Genomic DNA, 22,299 nt, shown 5'->3' on the forward strand with positions numbered 1-22,299 from the left:
GATTTCGTTTAGAGTCATGGATATGCCCAGTAGTGTGTGTGAATGCAGTCCATAGAAACTTCTCCAGAGACATAAATGTAAAAGGTAAAACTTACATTTATTCAATCATCTTCAGTTCACAACTTTGTTCCAAGAAAAGGTAGATAGAAAGAACCCTAGACTAAAGAGATTACTTTCCCTATGACAAGTGGGCACAACTAACGCGCCATCACGTGTGTGGAGGTGAGAGGATGCTGCAGTGGCAAAGGCCCCACTGAGCAGGAAGCGCTAATACCGCGCTCGGGTTCAAAGGCTAGAGCAGAAGTGAAGCTAGCATGGGGAAGAAAGGAAGTTAGTGGGCGGTCTCCTGGCCCAGACAAGGAGGGCAAACAAGAGAGGCAACATCACAGTTAGAATGATATATAGCACCCCCCCAGTGTCCAGGCATTGCAGAAGTCGCTATTCCAACACCTCCTACACTGCATGCTTCCAGGTTACAATGTTCAGTCGGTCACTTTAGGCTTTGGAACTTGTCTCTTGGCAGTGGTTTGGTCAAGATGTCTGCTGTCATCGTATCAGTAGGACAGTAGCTTAAGTTTCACAGTTCCTTCTGCCTGTAAGAGTCTTACATATTGATCCTTAATTCCAATGTTTAGTAATGCACTGTTCTTATCTGAAAGAGAAAGAGCTATACAACTCTGGTTATCTTCTAGCATTTGTACAGGTAAAGGTTCATCAATACCAAAATCTTCTTAACAACATTAAAAGCTATATTGTAATTCTCTACATGCCCTCAGAAACTGATACTAATTCTTGATTCAGTAGATGAGGAGCAAATAAATACCTTGTTTACGCTCACCAACTTACAGCACTTCCATAGAAAACACATAACCACTGGTAGATCTTAGGATCTGTTCTTTCTCCAGCCTAATCTTGCATCAGCAGCATATCCCAATAGTGTGGGATCTTTTAGCTGCTGGCAGTTCCCAGTTTAAAGTCTAAAGTACTCCTTCCTTTTAAGTACCTCACCACTCGCTTAACAGCAGTCCAGTCTCTTTGTGGTGGGTGTGCTAACCCTTCTGGACACATTATACTCACGGGTTGTAGCAATGTCAGGTCTGGTTGTCATTGCTGGCACAAAAGCTTTCCTATTGCAGTCCTGTAATCATTGTTGTCAGGTAGCAAGTCACCAGGTAGTACTTGTCTGTAGAAATCAGAACCTAATAGTAGGTATTGGATTGACACCTTCCAGGTTCAGACTCTGTAGCAGTTCCAATATTTTCTGCTTCTACTAAGAAGATAGCTCTCCATCTGGTTCACGCTCTCGGGATTTGGATCCCCAAGCAGAAGCTTTGCATCTCCCAGGAAGCTTGACTTCTACTCTTTGTTGAGTTGGGATATAATCTCAGTACAGTCAGTTTCATTTTCATGGCAAATAATCAGGTCATCAACATACGTCAGGATAAATGTCCATCCTCCCCCATTTCTGTGCCTGCTATAAAGACAGGGGTCTGTGCATTGCCTTGTTTGAAGTCCCTGGACTTAGTAGCATCTTGGCTAGCTTATCTGACCAAGCCTCTTTTTTTTCTGCTTTGTTCAATCCATAAAGTCCTTTCTGAAGTTTACAGACTAAATAAGTTTATTCTTTCATCTATGAACCCTGGTGGTTGTTTCATATAAAGCTCCTGTTCACCCTCACTTTTAATCGCCCAAATGCCTAGTTTTCATGTTTCTAGATGGTGCAATGTGTAGCTTAAGCATTCTAATTGTAGAATATTTTACAACAGGTAAAAGTCTGATCATAATCTGTTCCATAGATCTGAGAGAATCCCTTTAGCAACAAGTCTGGCCTTATATCTCTCAATCTGACCCCTTCCGTGATCTTGTTTAGCTTTAAAACCCATTTACAACCAATAACATTCTTACCCTTAGGTAGTCCATGAGAGTCCATGCTTGGTTTTATGTAGTGCAGCCATTCTCTTGTGCTGCCTCTTTTCCACTTCTTGCTTCTGGTTCAGGCATCTGGCTGTAACTCAGACCATGAAGCTGGTTCATGCAGTGACGGCCTAAGTGAGGTAGGTAAGTTTCCTCAGCTGGACTCCCTTGTAGCTGGCTGTTTTGAGGGCTTAAAGGTCTGTCTGCCTCCTAGTAGTCTGTGACTTCTCTGGGCACTTCACCTGTCAGGTCTGGATTTCCACCGCTGCCCCTTCTTCAGGCTGAGCATTTGCTGGCATCTGCACGGTGATGTCATCCTGGGACTCTGGGCGATGTAGAATCAGCTGGTCGCTATCGCTTATCTCCCTCTGAATGGTCATCCATCACAGCAGGCTTCTCTTGCTACTCTTCTGGTCAGCCACAACTGCACAACTCTGCATATAGTAATTTGCTAGTTTTGGATCAAAAACTCTGCATCCTTTTACTCTCTGAGAATAGCCCATAAATATACCTGCCATGTGAGTAGGGTCTAGCTTGGATCTCTTTCTCTTTGGTATGTGAGCATAAGTTTTGCATCCAAAGACTTGGATGTGGTTCTTACATTTGGTTTCCTGCCATGCCATAACTCATATGGAGTTGCTTCTGTGGCTTTAAGGCAATCTATTTTCTTTGTAGGTAAACTGTAGTCATTGATGTCTCTCCCAGTGCTTGCAGGAAGGCTCAGAATCGATGAGCATGCACCGAATCATGTCCATTATATAACGATTTCTTCTTTCAGAAATTCCATCTTTGTTCTGGCTAATGGGCTATAAGTCTGTGTTGATCCCACGTTCCCTCAAGAAATTGTTTAGTAGATATGGAATTGTATTCAATTTCCATGTCCGTTTTGAAAACACTTGGGTTTCCTATTAAACTTATTAGATAAATTCTTTACAGCAAATATAAATCTCTAATTTTGTTCAGTCTGGAGATTCTCTTAGCAAATAACACACAGTGTATCTCGAAAGAAGCCACAATAAAAGACAAATAGATAGGTAAGTATTACTCAGTTGATGCTGGTTTGATTGGTCCACATAGGATCAGAGGACTAAGTCAAGAAAGCCAGTTTTTAGAGCATCTTTTGGCTTTGCTTTGGGAATGAAGGCCTAGTTCCTTAAAACAAATAATCACACAATTGTTATCATTGGGACAGTTCTTTTATAGAAAATACCTGTTACCAAGTCCTCATTCCTTTCAGCTCTCCAGGATGGCCTTCTTTATCACGGGCAAACCTCCTATGCCAGGAGCTCCAAAGACTGCTGGGTAGAAGTTGCCTTGGCTGTGCAGGCTTCAGGGTTCCTCACAGTCCAGTTCAAAGACTCCACTTCTTAGGGTACCTGTGGAATATAGCTCACCATCCAAGGATAGTGCACACATTATTCTCAAAGTGAACAGCAAACTTTTTCTGATAGTGTGGGACGCTTGGATCAGATTAGTCAAGTAAGGTCTGCAATGTACAGGACATTTTCAGCCACAAATTTCAGCTCCATTACTATCTAGTTGGTACGTAAAGTAACTTTGCCCTTTCCATCTTCACTGAATCTGTTTTCCATTGGCTAAATACATTACTGTATCCAGCATCTCTCGTCCACCTCCATTGAACAAAGCAACATCTGTAGCCATGTGCCTAGAAGCACTACTTCTCATCAAATAATCCAAGGCTTATATTTTTCATTAGTTTGTATCATGTATTAAATAATCCACCTCTTAGGAGTAAAACCTTTGTGTGGAATAAGAGTGTGGAGATGGTATTTGCTGCCAGTCTCAGCATTCTATTACATTACACTCCTCTGAGGTGACTCAGGTTTTATTACACTTGAAACAGAAGGGTGGCCTCCTCCTGTGGATTGGACTGTATCCAAATGATTTCTGTGTTCCTACTTGCCTCTGGCTTCTTGGCAACAAATTTCGAGCCATTCTCTTCCTCTGCTCTCAGAGAGATAATTTTACGTTTCAAGTAAATTGGCACCTAGTTAGTCCTAGAATTTCTCAAATGTGCAGTCTTTAAGCATTTACAGCAGAGACAAAGCTGAATATTTCTCAGGCAATGAGCTTAAAAGCAGTCCAATTTTCAGTTCTTCTTCTCCTCCAGAACTGTGCCAGTGGTTGCTAACTTCATCAATCAGATTCAGCAATTCTATATGGCACCAGCATCTCCATTTTCTTGTAATTTGGATTGAAAATAGTTGGTTTGAATAAACTTCACTTTCATATTTCTCTAGTCTTGCTCTCCAAAGGACCTTTTAATGCTTCTAGCATGTCTTTGGCAGAATCTTGTCCCTTTAACATACACCAGTTGTGAGTTTTGTGAGAGTACTAACACCATGATTCATGGCCTTTTCATCTGCTCTTTGCCATCTGGTCTCTTCATTTCCACTGTTTGGTTTTTTTGGTGTGGTTAAAGAAACTCTATGCCCTCTTCCTTTATTTGGGATTGAATCTGTAGAGCCATGAGTTAAAAAATTCAGGCTTCTTGTAAGCTTCTCAAGAATTGCCTTACGCTTCGAGCCATTTTAATGCAAAAGGCTTTCTCTGCCAATCTCCAATTAGTCACACACACACAAGAAAGAGAGGAAGCAAGCCTTCAGGCTATGCAACTCTTTTGTTACCTCACTGGCCTGTTAGAGCCAGGTGAGCAAGAAAAAACACAAGAACTAAGGCAATGGCTGCTAAGCCATGCAAGGGAAAAAAATTTGCTCCAACTTTAAATAACTTTAGATCAACCTGGGCTCCAACCCAACTATCAATCTCTGCCATGTTAGATTTGTTTAGAGTCAAGGATATGCTCAGTAGTGTGTGTGTGAATGCAGTCCATAGAAACTTTCTCCAGAGACATAAATGTAAAAGGTAAAACTTACATTTATTCAATCTTATCTTCTTGAAGTTCACAACTTTGTTCCAAGAAAAGGTAGATAGAAAGAACCTTCTAGACTAAAGCGAGATTACTTTCCCCATGGCCAAGTAAGGCCAAACTTAAGCGGCCATCACGCAGGTGTGGAGGTGGGAGAGGATGCTGCAGTGGCAAAGGCCCTTAAATTGAGCAGGTTGCCAGAGTGACCTCCATGCGCCTCAGGTTCAAAGGCTAGAGCAGAAGTGAAGCTAGCATGGGGAAGAAAGGAAGTTAGTGGGCGGTCTCCTGGCCCAGACAAGGAGGGCAAACAAGAGAGGCAACATCACAGTTAGAATGATATACAGCACCCCCCAGTGTCCAGGCATGCAGAAGTCGCTTATTCCAACAATATCTTGCTGCATTGCAAGTTACACGAAGGTGAAAGGGAGCTGTTAATCCAACCATTGTTAACTCGTCATGTATATCCATTCATAGATAATTCAGATACAAATTCTGTAATAATGCTATTAGAAGATCGTGTTTCCGCCATTTCACAGAAGGTAGCTAAATTATGTATACTGGTATACAACAAGCGTAGTTCCTTATTAAGACAAAGAGTTGTACTGTGTGACGAGGACTGTAATAATGCCTGAAGTTAATGTTATTTATCAACAGATCTTATAATGGATTTTACAATTTATATTATATTTTTATATAAATGGAATGCTATGTACTCACATGTATTCTGATCTTAAACTATTGGCTGGCCTAAAGGCCGTAATAAATATCTATCTAATATCTATCTTTAATTAAAATTTTGTTTTTATGTTCACTGTGAAAAGTTTGAGCATGTATCAAAGGCACAGCCACTATTTTCAAGAGAGAAGTCTGAAGAACTGAGTCAAATTGAGGTGATGAAAGATAAAGTTCTAGATCTGTTGGGGAAATTAAAAGCCAATCAATCTCCAGTTTCTTATGATCTTTTTAGGAAAATGAATCATGAGATATGTGTAATCTATCATTGAATTCAGCTGCTGTACCAGAAAACTGAAGACTAGCAAATGTTATGCTGGTTTTTAAGAGGAGGTCTAGAAAGGAACCAGGAAATGATAATCCAGTTGAACTATAGAACTGTTAGGCCCAATAGAGCAACAAAGCTTGCTGAGGGAAAACCAGCATGTCTTCTGCAAAGGGAAATCCTCCCTCACCAACCTTTTGGAGCTCTTTGAGAAAGTAGACAAGCATATAGATAATGCTGACCCAGTAGACATTACATACTTGGAATTTCAAAAGGCTTTTGACAAGGGTTAGGTTAATAAGATTTAAACTTGCTGAGACTGAGAGGGGGAAAGCTCTTGGGTCATAGTAGACAGGTCAGTGGAAGTGTCAACCTGGTGGGCTGCAGCAATGGAAAAGAGTTCATTACAAAAAAGATAAAACAGATGGCATTATAATGCCCCTGTACACATCTATGATGCAGTGTCAGTATGGTTCTGGTCAAAGTATCTCGAAAAGGATATCGCAGAACTGGAAAAAGTAGACGAGAGCAACCAAGATGAGTTGGAGCACCTTGTCTATGAAAAAAGGCTGAAGACTCCTGTTATGTTCCTATGACACCTTGAATCCCAGGTCAGTCCTTGCTTTTTACCAAGGAACTTCTGCCTTTTTAGAAGAAGAAGAAGAAGAAGAAGAAGGAGAAGGAGAAGGAGAAGGAGAAGGAGAAGGAGAAGGAGAAGAAGAGGAGGAGGAGGAGGAGGAGGACGAGGTCGAGGAGGACGAGGAGGACGAGGAGGACGACGGCGACGACGGTGGCAACGGCGGCAACGGCGGCGGCAACGGCGGCGGCAATGAGGGGGAGGAGGAGGAGGAGGAGGAGGAGGAGGAGGAGGAGGAGGAGTTTGGATTTATATCCCCGCTTTCTCTCCTGCAGGAGACTCAAAGGGGCTTACAATCTCCTTGCCCTTCCCCCCTCACAACAAACACCCTGTGAGGTAGGTGGGGCTGAGAGAGCTCCAAGAAGCTGTGACTAGCCCAAGGTCACCCAGCTGGCATGTGTGGGAGTGTACAGGCTAATCTGAATTCCCCAGATAAGCCTCCACAGCTCAGGTGGCAGAGCGGAGAATCAAACCTGGTTCCTCCAGATTAGATACACGAGCTCTTAACCTCCTACACCACTGCTGCTCCTTATAAATTTTCATTAATTATTAAAGATTATTAATTATTAAATTAATTATTAAATAGTAATTAAAGATAATTATTAAAGATTTTATTAATTATTAAAGATTATTAAAGATTTTCATTAATAAATTATAATCATTTTATTAATTATAATATTTTATTAATATAATTCTTATATTATTTTTTAGGATTAATGTTATTTAGGGTTAATATAATCCTTATATTAATTTTTAGGATTAAGCTTCAGTTTAGTAGCTTGCATCTGCTCCAGAACTGTCTTCAGGCACTGGTTTAGGGCTTCTACATTCCTGCCTTTCTATGACTTAGCTGTTTTGATAGTAGTGTATGAGGTGTTTAAAGCTTGTCTGCTCAGCCTTAGAAAGTGCAGAAAAGTGAAGGGAGCCTTTATTTCCTGTGGAAAATGCCCCTTTTCAAGGCACCAGAGAATTGAGGCAAGTTCAACTAACAGAGGTAACATTAATTGAACAAAGTAGATGGGATCAGGAGATATTTTAAGTGGATGGAAGTTAGGGAAGAGATAACTATTTACAAAATTCAGCATTAGGCACAGGCACAGTTCTTAATTCAAGCTTTATAATTGGTTGTGGTGGGTTTTCCAGGCTGTGTGGCTGTGGAGCTCTCCTGTCCTCTCTATTATTTAACACCTATATGCGACCCCTTGCTCAGCTGGTGAGGAGTTTTGGGCTGATCTGTCATCAGTATGCAGATGACACTCAGCTCATTCTGTTGATGGAGGGTGGGCCGGTCGCTGCCCCTGTGGCTCTCCAGCACTTTTTGAAAGCGGTTGATGGTTGGTTGACGCTAAGCAGGTTAAAACTGAATCCATCAAAGATGGAGGTCCTGTGGGTGGGTCATGAAGGGGAGGCTGCGGATTTTCAGGCACCGGTGCTCAAGGGAGGCCTTCTCGGTCTGAAGCCTGGGGGTCTACCTGGATTTGTCTCTGCCTATGAGACCTAGATGGCCCGCATGACCCAGGTGGTATTCTTCCATATATGCCAAGCTTGGTGCCTGGCTCCCTACCTTTCCCAGACTGACCTAGCCACAGGGATCCATGCTACGGCACCTCCAGGCTGAACTATTGCAACTCGCTCTACGCAGGCCTTCCCTTGCAGCTAATCCAGAAACTAAAATTGGTCCAGCATGTAGTGGCATGCCTTCTCATGGGGGTGTCCATGAGGGAACACAGCTCCCACATTCTGCACCTCTTGCACTGGCTCCCAATTGAATTCTGGATCTCCTTCAAAGTGTTGGTACTCACCTTTAAGGCACTCCGTGGCCTGGGGCCCTCATATCTGAAGGATCGTCTCTCTCCTTATGCCCCGGCTCGGCCTCTGCTCTCTGCAGAGGCAAATTTGCTCTATGATGCATCTGGCTTCTACCTGGGCCACAGCATTTAGTGCCTTGGCCCCAGCCTGGTGGTCCCAGCCAACCATCCAGGCCCTGTGGGATCTTGAACAGTTCCGCAGGGCCTGCAAGACGGAGTTGTTCCACCGGGCTTTGGGGGGAAGCTAGCCACTGATAGTGCCATCCCCCCCCCCCCCCATGTTGTATGCTGGTTGTAGGGGCATAAGATCTCAGGACTGCTCTGTTTGGTTACTGATCACCATCTGATAATTGATGTTAGGCTTTTATGCTGTATGTTTACTTTATGTTTTATGGTGTATTTTATCTGATGCTTTAGAGTGTGCACCGCCCAGAGCCCTTCGTGGGTGGCTGATTATAACAACATCAACAACAACATATAAGCAATGGCAATCTGACTGATCAATAGCTAATCAATAGATCAGGACATAAACAGTGACTTCAGCAACTTGTTTACATACAAACAGTTAGCCCTTTTATAACTGAGTTGTGACAGACGCTTGCAAAATCCCAACATATTCATTAAAGGGGATTCAGCTGTAATCCTCTTAGTAAGTACACAGGCAGCTTTCAGGAAAAAATAATAAGGCCTTGCATTGCCAAGGTCTTTAGCATTTAAGACAATTGAAGAACTTCTGAGTTTTTTTAAGACCACACACACACACACACTGCTTGTTATAATGTTCAATTGAAGGGCTTTCAAAACCTACATTTTCTTTTTGAGGTTTCCGAGAGAAAGTGCCATCAGAGGAAGACATTTAATTTAACTGTTCCCTGTTGTTGGAGACAATGATCAGTCTCAAGAAAAGATAAAAACACCACACTCTGTAATTTATAGGGATAGGAAGGTGCTATTTTTAATACCATGGAAGCCTCAAAAACATTGGATGCTTAAGGCATATTAAATAACCATCATTTTAGACACTTGTTAAAGTTTAAATAACCCCTTTTACTCAACAACAGAGTCCAGGAAAATAGTAGGCAGATGAAAATCCTATTATCCTGATGGAATGACTAAATTGATGCTTGAAGAGGAAACTCCAAATCCTGCATGCATTTACTTAAAATCAACTTCTGTTCATCTCAAAGGTGCTTACTTTGAGGTAATTGATGCCATTAGTACGTTTCATGTTCTCATTTCATTTGGCCAGTACTGAAACAATATAGTCTCACAAACGTCTATTTTTCTGGTGTCAAGGATTACATATAGCAGACTTTGAAGATGCCGAAGCGCTGCTATAAAGTAAGCAGATAAGCAAATGGTTCTAATGCATGTAGCAACCCCAGAAAGCACAGTGGTAGTAATAACAAAAAATACAACGCTTGGATAGTTGCATGGGTCTGCCCATTCAGATGTTAAAGAAGCAAAGTATAGGGCTCTATTTAAAACATGAAGTAGCAGGTGAAGGGACTCAAACCTAGTCCCTCCTTTACTTATTTTGCAGTGTGACTGTTCTTGAAGCCATTTTTCTACCAACCAAGCTCTAATACTAGAAGTGGACCAAACTGGGAGGGAAATTAAGGTATCCAGCTGGTCAGAAGGGAAAAAAACCCCTTCTACTCTTTTAATATGCAGAAATCTGCAGTTGATGCTTTTCATGTCATGGAGGGAAATAGTATCAGCAGATAATCATTGCAGATCAAACTGATGTTAATGGGCAGCTTGAAGGACCATTTTAAAAGCAAGCAGGTTTATGAAAAATGCCAAAAGAATCAGAGTCTAGGAAGAACAAACACAGCAGGAGAAAAGGTTCTTCTTATTCATGGAATCCTCTGTTTTCTTTGAACAGGTTCCCACTCATCCTCTGTGGAGGCTTATCTGGGGCATTCAGATTAGCCTGTACACTCCCACACACGCCAACTGGGTGACCTTGGGCTAGTCACAGCTTTTCGGAGCTCTCTCAGCCCCACCAACCTCACAGGGTGTTTGTTGTGAGGGAGCAAGGGCAAGGAGATTGCAAGCCCCTTTGAGCCTCCTGCAGGAGAGAAAGGGGGGATATAAATCCAAACCTTCTTCTTTCTACCTATAAATACATGTGCATTTCCCAACATATCTGGTTGAACTTTTGCTAAATTAAAAAGGTTGTCTGTCTTTCTAAAAAAATGGTGATCAATTTTTATTTATACAGGGGCAAAAAACAGGTGGGAGAGGCAGAAAGATGCTTATTTCCATTCAGAGTCCCACTCTGCCTTCACAGATTTGTGCCTGCACTTTTCTGTATACTACAGGGATGGTCTCTGGTGATCTATGATCTTACTGTACAATATTCATTCCCCACAAGTTCTGTGGGGCTAGGGTGAAGACATTTTCCAATCCCCACCCAAACTATTTTAAGGCTAGGGAAAGAGACCCACTCCTCCTCAGCAGCCTTTTCTACCCCACATAAGCCCAGTGTCCATGTACAAAACTATCAGTTTGATGGTATTGATTTATATTCTTATGCTTCCTGCATTTATACATCCCTCAGCTATTTTAACACGTCCATTAACAAGACTCTGCATCATCAAACCTCATGGCTCTTTTAAACCTCTAGAAAATTACTTAAATTTTAATAGCTGTCCTGACCTTTTAAATTTAATCTGTGCATAAAAAGACCCACATCTAATGGGACAGGGATACTTACACTACCAAAGTGATTAAAGCCGCTCCCCGATAAATTAGCAACCAGACACTTGGCAGCCTTTTTAAATAATGAGCTCAGATATAAGATGAATATGCCAATAATGCATTTTCCAAAAACAATGTATTTCAAATTGTGAGATCACAGCAGGGATTTTATTTGTGCACAAATTACTCTGAGAGCTAAAATGCATCTAAAATTAATTTCTCTCATTAGCACAGGGTTTTTAATCATTTCAGTGAGGGTGCTGCTGTTTGACATACATAACATTTTATTTAGATTTGCAATTTAAATGAAATGGCTTATCAAAACCCTGAGGTTTTGTTTGTTTGTTTTTACTTTGAGAGTAATCCACCAATAGCTGTCCAACTAAGGTCCAACTATTCATTTTTATGGAGCACATATAGAGAGCGTATACTCTAGTATGTTATTCCGTTAGCAAACTTGTTTAGCCTCTGGTCCTGCAAAGAATTAAACAACTGGATAAAGCTGGAGAAGTTGCCACAAATTTACAAAGCATCTCATGATGTGATTTGAAAACCAGTAAATTTATTGTGGCATGAGATTTCCTGAGACAGAAAACTTAGGAAAGCTTCGGAAGCATGCATGGTAGCCATTGACATTGCCACGCAGTTGTCACTAGAGGGCAGTCTTCTTCCAGATTATTTCAAAAAGCAAGCCTTGAGTCTAGATCTTTTGGAAGACTTCCAGGGCAATCCTAGACAGTTTTCACTGCTGTAAATGCACTGACGTCGACAGGCATCAAAGGGTGCAACTCTGCTTAGGCCTGCACTGTTACTTAGTAAACAAAATCTTATCTGAAAATCTCAACTGCTGCATAAATAGAGGAGCAATCATTCTGGTGAACTAAGAAGCACGTTAAAGTATTGGAAAAGGTGAGGGAAAAGGCAACCAAGGTGTTGGAGCATTTTCCCCACAAATAAAGTGTGAATGCCATTTCAGGTGCAAGAAAAATACAGCTGAAGGCTGGAACACAACATGATAGAACTATACTGAATGATCCATAGTTTGAATAAACTTCGCCCAAAATTGGTTGTAGTGGATTTTCCGGGCTCTGTGGTTGTGGTCCGGTGGATCCACACAGCCTGGAAAACCCACTAAAACCAGTTAAATCCGGCTGTGAAAGCCTTCGACAATACATTCTCCCAAAATACTTAACCTGTCAGCACCAAATGGACAGTTGATTCAGGACAAGCACAAGGAAGCATATCTTCACAATGCATTAACTTGTGGAACTCACTGCCACAGGATGTAATAATGGCTACTAGTTTGTGCTGTTAAGTCACAACTGACATTGTCACCCCATTTTCAAGACATGGGATGAACAGAGGTACTAGTTTTAAAGAGTCATAGATTCCCTCAGTATATATTAGCGGTGAAGATTAAAATGGACCTTCTTTGACTGAGACAGAATTATTTTCCATTGCATTTTTATCCTTAACTTTATTCTAAAAGGGGTAAAGAAAAAATGGGGCGATATTTGGTTTCTGTGCCCCTCCTCCTACTGGTCATTCCAGGGGCATCTAGTGGTCCACCATGAATGATAGATTTGAGAAGTGATTAGTCCAATCCAGTTTAATTCTCTTGCCAGTAGTAGGGCAATGCAGCATATTCACTGTATCTGTTCCAAAAGCCACCTTTTCAAAAAGCCTTTTTGATGTCACCAAAATTCAACAGAAAAGGCAATAATGCAATGGATCCAAGGACTCCCTTGGTTCATTGGACATGAATAAATAACATAATAAAGAACTCAGACATATATAATAATTATAACAAACAAAATGAATAAACTTATTAACAACACAAATGGATTCTGTATACACCTCTTCACTACTACCTGTAAAGGATTCAGTGGTGTTGATGAGCGGGTCAGCCGCCTGGCCTTGACTACATTCCATAACCCGGGCGATGGGCCAGCTTCTGCGGCGGAGACCTTATCGCTGCGAGGGAGATGAGACCTACGTTCCCATGGGAAGCCGGGAGGGGGATGGGATGGACAGAGTTATAACCTGTGCTTCTGGCGGGAAATGTTATTCCTGCCACGGCGTGTACGTGAGCTTTCTAGGATGTCTGAATAAACGGTCTTTTACACCCAAAAGCCTTTTATTTCTGCTTCTATGGAATTCCTTACACTACCAGCCTGTAGCTAGGGGAAGGGGACTTTGAAGCAGATGACCAAAGTAAAATTGTACATGCAGAAGCAATCTGTGTGACTGTCTTAGATAAGAGATGACAGTTTAACCCTTGCAAAGTTCAAGCCAAAGAAAAAAAGCAAGGAGCTGGAAACAGTCCAAAGCACAGATATAAGCTAGACATAAGCTGAGGAGTGGTTCAGTTAAACAGTCCAGGCCCAGAGTGAATTCAGGGAGTGTGAAATATAACTTTCGAGTCAATTATGGAGCAGTTCTGAACTAGCCAATCAAAAAATGTCAACAGGGCAGTTACATGTCTATTACATTTTTTATCCTGCCCTTTATCCCAGTTGCCCAGGGCAGCACACTCTTCACCTATCTCATCTATTTCTATTGTATGCATTCAGTTTTCTGGTCTGCTGCTAGGACTATTGCAGTCTAAAGCCCACGTAGAACCACTCTAAAGTCACAGAATCCATACTGCAGCACAGCTTTCAAAGGCACTGTTGGCAGATATTGACCTACTGGCTCCATAATTACTATAATGTAAACAGTGCAATTTTTGTGAGAAAAAGGTTAAACACAAAAAACATGCTATGTAAGATATAGTTACTAAAGTGGGAAGAAAATCCTAATTCTCTGAAGACTCTGATATGCAATCTGGACTGTGCTGGGATCATCTCTAATTGAAATGTCACTTTTAAAATGTAAAACAGACTGCTGGAACAGAGTATTGGGAAACTGCATGATGTCTCTCAGATAAACTGCATACACATGTCATTTAAAAGAAAGTTACAGAACTGTCAAGACATCCATGTTCCTAATTTTTCCACATACACAGGCATTGGAGAAAGAAGCATATATCTAACTTACATAATTTCAGCTAATTATTATGAGAGAAACTGTTAATTCATAGACATGCATCTATCGAAATGAGGGCAGAGAAGATAAAAACAGAACACAAGGAAAATGCAGGGAAAAACTGCAAATGTTTAAATTTTCTGTCAAAAACATTTACTTAATGAAACTAGTCTGTTAAACATCATCAGATTACAGAAGCTTCCAGTTAAAATAAAATTTCACATTTATTTTTACAACTGCACTATGGGTAGCTCTTGGGGTTTTTTATTTTTTTCATCACTTTTTGTGACAAGCTCAGACAATAGAAGCATAGTTTGTGATTCCTTATGTTTTCTTTTCAGATGCCCATAAATGACACTCAATTAATTTAACAAATACCATTCCTTTCCTCTACATACACATCTGTCTTTTCATAAGGGGTGATGTATAAATTTAATAAATTAAATTAAATGAGGGCCACCCTGGGAAATGTAGTCGGCATTCACATTTGTTTGATTGTTTGTTTCCACTTATGGAATCACCTTTCTTACTGGGATTCAAGACAGATTTCAAGTAGATCTATTCAGGCAATTAGTAAGATGATTACAAAATATAACAGTTGAATGATAACATTTGAGTTGAACAGCAAAGAATCCTTATAAAACTACATAATGTGGTGGGGTTGGAACTGAAGGACTGGGACAAATAAAATTCCACATTATCCCTACACAGGTCATTCCCTGACATCATAGCTATACTCTCTCTACAAGAATAACTTCCCAAAGAATTTGGCATGGTGGAACTTCAACTGACGGTGAAACACCTTAGGCATTTTTGGAACAGTATTCTGGAAGACAATTCACTTTTCTAGACAAAAGTGCTGTCCTAAATGTATTGCAACACCTTAATTCAGACAGTGAAATGAAGAAGCTGGGAGCCCAACTTGACTGGAATGCTGTTTGCCTCTACTATGTCTTGCAACACTCCTCCTGAAATAGCCTGGGGTTTTTTATCATCACATTAACAACTTTTTCTAATCAAAAGTTAATCCAGCTCAGAACAGGATTAGTGAGGACAGTACTTTTCTTACATTTAATTATGTCACAAATATTCCTTATTTGGAAATCTTGACTATTGTAGTTAGCTGGCTATCCGCATGCATCTAGAGCTGCCTAAGTGTATTCAAACTCATCTGATCAGATCATATTACACTTTTTCCTAAGAAGGAGCTTTGCTTTGTGACTTATGGACTCCAGTTACTGAAGAATTCAGGTCTGACAAGCATGAAGTTTGTACAGAGCTGGATGAAGGGAGGGCTTACCTTGAATTCTTGTGCATGTTAACTCTGTCCTTAACAAACTAAAACCATTCATTGTGGAGTCAGGGAATTAGGCAATATATCCTTAATACTCTTCACGTATCTGCATTTCTCCTTCTGGACCAACATTCCTAACTAAAAACTAAAAACAGTTGCTTAAAACAACGGAGCAGTTGCTAAGGGGAATGAATCAGTAGATAGTGAATCCCCTAAACTGAAGAAAATCAATGGACCTCTATCTAGTTGATGGGCGAACTGTTCTCCCTCCACCTGTAAGACTGGATGGTATCTACTGTAACCCACTGACATTAAGATTGTGAGGTATCAGGACTTCTCTGTCCTGGTTGACTACAAAATCCTGCTTATAGATGAATGAATGAAATCAAGGAAGAGGTCAGTTTTCTTCTACATGTGGATCATTTTTTCTAAAAATGCATTTTCTTGCATAACCAAAGAATATTGCATCTGAAGAAGTGAGCTATACAAAGAATAAACATTAGTCTTCAAGGTGCCTTCTGTTTTATTTTGTAAAAAAAAACCTAAACTCCCATGTTTGTGAAACTGTGATATAAATGAATATCTTCTAGCCCATTTTTTTTCAAAAAAACATATAAACTGAAGCATGACATCAGAAAATATGGAGATGGACAGATCTTGCTTGATCATTCAAAGTGAGTTCACATGTGCATCAACAGTTGAAGATCTCAAGGGGAGCCTTGGCTACAAGGAACAGTCATCACAGAGCAAATACTAAAAAGGGCAGACTGGGCATTCAATTTACAGGAAAAGTTCCTGGCAGGCTGCTGCCCTTGAGTGCCCTTCAAGACTCCTGAGGGTCAGGAGTAAGCGGAGTCAAGCCCCAGTCATTCTGCCAGTACTGCAGGGGCTTCTTAGCTTCAACTATTCAGCAGCAACATTGATCAGTGTGGACATACCAGCTGTCTCCTCCCAGTTTAATGGAGGGCACAAGCCAAGGTCAACTGTTGGTGTTGCAGGGGCTGGTCAGCTTAGTTTTCTCTAAGATCTTTTCCGCACAGGCCAAAAACAGCACCCCAGGAACGGTAAAAATACCATTCCTGGGGTGCACTTTAGACGGCTGCCGCCTTCACAACAAGGCAGTGCCAAGGTTCCCCTCCCCCCCCACCACCAGTGGGGAAACTCTGTTTTTCAAACACGTTCTATGAGCAACGTTTTTGAAAAACAGCATCATGCACCCGGTGCCATGTGAACGGTACCAGGTTGGAGGTGCCACTTTTAGGCGCCTCCTGTTTTTTAAACACCTACCTTCTGTGTGTAGCCGTGGCTGCGGGGGAGTGTCCCTCATCCCGGGGAGCTCCGCAGGGAGAGAAGGTAAGGTTTTTTTAGGAACAGGAGGTGCTTCCATGCAGAGGCACCTCCGCGGGTCATCGTGGCTCCAGAGCTGCCCACATGGAAGCGTGCAAATGGTCCCAGGGCTCCACTAGTATCATGTATGGCAGTGTGCAGCTGCTTCGCTGGCCTGTGCAGAACGGGCCTAAGAGCCAACGTGGTGTAGTGGTTAAGAGCAGGTGGATTCTAATCTAGAGAACTGGGTTTGATTCCCCACTCCTCCACCTGAGTGGCAGAGGCTTATCTGGTGAACCAGATGTGTTTCCACACTCCTACATTCATGCTGGGTGACCTTGGGCTAGTCACAGTTCTTCAGAACTCTCTCAGCCCCACCTATCTCACAAGGTGTCTGTTGTGGGAAGAGAAAGGAGCCACCTTGAGTCTCCTTACAGGAGAGAAGGTGGGGTATAAATCCAAACTCTATAAAAGAGCATGTAGGTAACAATTAGGTCTCTATATCAGGTTAGGATGAGATATTTCAACTCAGATTGAGAGAAAGTGAGTTGTACATGCTTAACTGTGAATAAGTTGATTTTTACTTTAGACTGACAAGGTTCTCATGTAGTAGAAATGGATTTAAAGCTGGATTACTCGTGTCACCTATGAGAGTAAAAGATTCCTCCTGAAGCTCATTTAGTAGAAATTTATAAAAGAGCATATAGATAACAATTAGGTCTCTATAACATGTTATGATGGGATATTTTTAACTCAGCTTTGAGGAGAAAGTGGAGTTGCATATGTATGGAATTTTATTGTTGAAAACTCATGAGTGTGAAATATTATATATATTATAATAGTTGATAGATTTATTTGAATGTTATTTGAATTTACCTTTACAGAGTATCCATATGAAGCCAATATAATTACATCTACAACGTGTGAGGCTGATGAAGCCATCGAAAAACGCGGATTAGGCGCAATGCGTTTTCCTCCTAGTGTTTAGAAGTGTTTAAAAGAATTTGGACTTCTGTCTGTGTACTATTTTGGACTTATCATTTAATACATACAGACTTACCTTAAGGATGCTGAATTGATGGGAGAGTATGAACTAAATACCTACCTGAATTAATACGGATGACCCTGAATTTATTTGTTATTATTGTTAAAAATAAGTTGAACTTACCGGTTGGATGTAGTCGACAAGAAATGATTGTATTTACAACCAATGAAATATGTAAAAAGTATGAACAGTGATATAAACTCATGTATATAAACTTGTAAATATACGTATTTGAAATATTGGTTATAGCCAGAGTGCAACAGTGGTGGTAGTTCTATTGTTACTGGCTGAGTTTAAACCAAATTTACTGATTCCCTATATCACCACATTATCAGGACACAGGTTGGAACCCACAGGAAGAAGAAATTGTTATAATTGCACCCCCAGGGGCAGGGGATGCTAACAATTGATAGCCTGCATGTTATTTGGCATTTTAATTTCTGACATTTAAACATGTAATCTGATTTTCAATGAAGTAATTGCCCAGCAAGTGTGAATAAGTGGCAGGTTACAACACAGAGAACAAGATGCCACACCTGAGTGAGCTAATGTTACCAAAGAACTATTATCTATAATCAGAAGAACACACTGAAATGATTATTTACATGTAAGATTAAGCCACCTGCCCTAAAACTGCTCTGTAGGAACTTGCTCACTGATTCCTTTTTCCGTACCTTGGACAGATTGTGTAATTATTTTCAGTCATACTGAAAAGGATGGGTGAAACTCAAAGCTCAGGGATAGGATATTTGTGTAGGCTGAAAGATTGACATCTTAATTGAACCATTCACTCCTCTGGAGAGGCCTGGCACATTATTAGTTACAATGAGCATGACAACTCACCATGCTAATATTTCAAGTTCTCTTGAGCAGAATAAGCATTTTTTTTAAAAAAAATCTCTCTATTTAATGTCTTGCGTGTACATCTGTAGCAAAAAAATGCAAGAATTGGAAATGTTGCAGATCTCTGTGCATATTAAACACTTCCTATGTCCTCCTAGAAGGTCCATTCCCTTCTTTCTCCCTTTTATTATTTGTGAAACTATAGACATGACCAAACCTCCTGTGGATGAGCCCTCTCATTCCACAGTAGTGGGAAATGAACATCAAATGCATTTGTTCAGTTTTATAGAAGTGATTTTGTAAGTTTCACCTTTACACTTCTGAAACTATCTTTGGCCTCTTCCACACACGCAAAATAATGCGTTTTCAAACCACTTTCACAACTGTTTGCACGTGGATTTTGCTATTCCGCACAGCTTCGAAGAGATCTGAAAACAGTTTGAAAGTGCATTATTCTGCGTGTGCAGAATGAGCCTTTGTTTGTTTGTTTCTCTGGAGCATTTTAATGCCATCTTTCCACACAAACAGGATCCACAGGCAGTAAACTTAAAGACATTACAACATTTAAATTATTACAGTTAAAAATAGAAAATCTGATTAAAACACATAAACAAACAATACTAAAAGGAGAGCCCAAAACCATTATTTACGTATGGCAGATCTGTTTGCTGTTACCTATTTATAGTGACGATGTCTTCATTCTGTAGATCAACATCTGTAGTTCTGTACAAAATGATCATGAGTTTTAAACAGTTGCATGAAAATGTACGCTGTGAAGGCAGTTGGTAATCTATGCTAAGGGATAAGTGCAGAACTTACCAGTATATGCAGCAAAGAAAATGATTGGTCCCCAAATAAATGATGTAGAAAAGTTTATTTTGTCAAATGCTGGGTTTTGCAAAATTCACTTGACAAAGTTAAGAAATGGTATACTTAAGTTTAAAGATGGATGATAGATATGAAAATGTCCTTTGCTGTATATGTAAGATCACTCCTCAATAAATATTTACATTATCTTGAACAAACTCCTTCTTATACGTCACCAATCAATGAAAGATCACTGACCAATGTACAGCACACACGCTCCTAACCCTCAAGTATCTTCAAGAGACTCTCTCTGAGAGGACTCTCATTATTGGGCCATCAATGAACCATGGCAAGGCTTGACTTTTCCCAGCATTGTGTTTTATTTATTTATTTATTTATTTATTTTATTAAATTTATAGGCCGCCTCATCCCCGAAGGGCTCGAGATTACCACACAATCTGCTTCACTTGTGGTACTAAGAAGGCAGTATTAAAAATCAAACATTTCTCCTAGCTAGGTGGTCTGATAAGCAACCTTTTGCTCTATTTGCTGAAACATCAAAAATGCCTTCCATTCCTAAGTTCTGCTTCTTTCATACCACTAATAATAAATTGACGTAGATTCAAAGCTTATCCTATCTACTTGTGGAATGAACCCTCCTTGTGTTGAACCACAGACTGGCAGCAATGGCCTCAAAAATTAGTAATAGTAATAGTAAAACTAATAATTATAACAAATACTCAGAACGGCTAATAGCCATCAGCTATCAATTGAATTGTAAACTGTTTGGAGCAAGTTGCTTTTTGCCTTGCTGTCTCTGACCAACTATTCCATCGATGGCCTGTTTAATCCATCCAACAGGAACATTTATTTCATTAAATTAATTAATTGATTGATTGATTGATTACAAAAAAGAAGCTTTCTTTGGCATTCTTTTCTCTGTAATATTCTAGCCTTGCTAATTTTGCTCTCTGGGCTTCCAAAGCAAAGAGTGTTAACTCACTGCTCTAAACTGCATCACCTATATTTAGTATGCACTCACCTGAAAACAGTACTTAAATCCATTGTTTTTGGAGCATGCAATAACATAGTGGATGCTTCTGGCATACATTTGATAGGGAGCTGATATTAAAGGATGCACGATCTGCTCATGATGACATATAATTGTATATAAATATATGCAATGTAAGACTCCAGCTAGCCAGTAAATCAGCTGCTATGCTGAATGCCACCACAAACTCAAAACTACTGCTCAATGAACTGCCAAACTTAACAGACCACAGGCTTTAATTTGGATCTAGCCATGCATGAACAGAAGGGAAAATGTATTTAGCATAGTTCCGCTCGTGAAAGCAACAGTACAAAGACTGCAGAATCACTTAGCCCTTCAACATAGTTTCAAATAAACTAGCAGATATATGCATGGAGCAATGGAATGTACAGCAGAAAAGTATGTATGTTGTAATTTGTTTTTTAAATTTGATTGATTGATTGATTGATTGATTCATTTACTTACTTACTTACTTACTTACTTACTTACTTACTTAGCTTATAGACCGCCCTCCCCCGAGGGGCTCAGGGAGGTGAACAACCATAATATAAAATACAACTTTCAAACATGGTATAAAAACTAAATTACTCAATGAAGCCAGGAACCATATCGCATTAGATGGCGTCATATCCCTCCTCCTTCCCCACCCTTGCACCCACAGGAGGCTAGATGGAACAGTAGCGATGTTCTTAACCAGGCTGGCCAAATGCCTGCTGGAACAGGTCCATCTTCCAGGCTCTGTGGAAACTCTGCAAGTCCCACAGGGCCCAGATCTCCCTTGGGAGCCTGTTCCACCAGGTGGGAGCCAGGGCCGTAAAGGCCCTGGCCCATGTGGAAACCAGCCTGATTGCCTTTGGGCCAGGGATCAGAAGAAATCTTGTGGCCTGCCCTGGTCTTGATAGCCCAGGCTAGCCTCATTTCATAAGATCTTGGAAACTAAGCACGGTTGGCCTTGGTTAGTATTTGGATGGGAGACCAAGAAATACCAGAGTCGCTATACAGAGTTGCTGTACAGAGGAAGATAATGGCAAACCACCTCCAAACATTTCTTACCTTGAAAACCCTAAGGGGTTGACAAGTTGACTGTGACTTGGTGAAAAGGAAGGAAAAGGTTCAGTGGGAAAGCCAATAAGTAGGTCTACAACCACTTTCAGTTACCAAAGAAAGTGACAGCAAGAACTGCACACAGTCTTTAGTGGGATCCAGCCCACTGTGAAAAAGTTTTGTTTGAACAGTTTACATGTGAAAACTGAATAATCCAGTCTGGCCTAGTTCTTGATGTTTCAAAACAGAATATAGGGGAAAATAAACCCTTACATATGATGAGAACCTTAACTGTACAGCTAGTTAAAAATAAAGTCCAAACAATAGCAAAAATTCCTTCAAAGCTCTGCTGTGAAAACGAGACAAAGAATTATCTCTGCAATGATGTAATGAAAGCTATCGAATAACAAAAAAGATGGAAAGCTAGAACCTGTTTGTTCAGTGTTCCTATGGAATGTAGCAACATTTATGCACACAATTCATGTTGCCTCTTGCTGATTTGCAAAGTTGGGGAGCCATTTTTAAATGTGTCTTACTTTATCAAATCTAATGCCCCTTTATAATTATAAAATATTTAATAAAATTATTATCCTCTCCACATTCACATTTAAAACAATGCAGCTGTCATCCCGCAACATGAAAGCATATTAAAAAGTCCTTCAGAAGAAGCCGGCAAGATGAGTTTCTGACCAGAACAGTAATGGCAAACCCTTTGGGATATCAAAAATCTGCCACATGCCTAACTCGACTCCGCTGGCATGTGATCCCCCTCCCCAAACCAAAGAGAAGCAATTCTTTACATATCCATTTTTTTTTTTAAAAAAAGTAGTCCAATCATGTCTGGTCCTTTGTATTATATAAAGAAACTTCAAGTAATTACAAAAATGACTCAAACAAGGAGAAGAGCTGT

The sequence above is a fragment of the Sphaerodactylus townsendi genome, linkage group LG08 (assembly GCF_021028975.2).
Source record: "Sphaerodactylus townsendi isolate TG3544 linkage group LG08, MPM_Stown_v2.3, whole genome shotgun sequence".
NCBI lineage: Eukaryota > Metazoa > Chordata > Lepidosauria > Squamata > Sphaerodactylidae > Sphaerodactylus > Sphaerodactylus townsendi.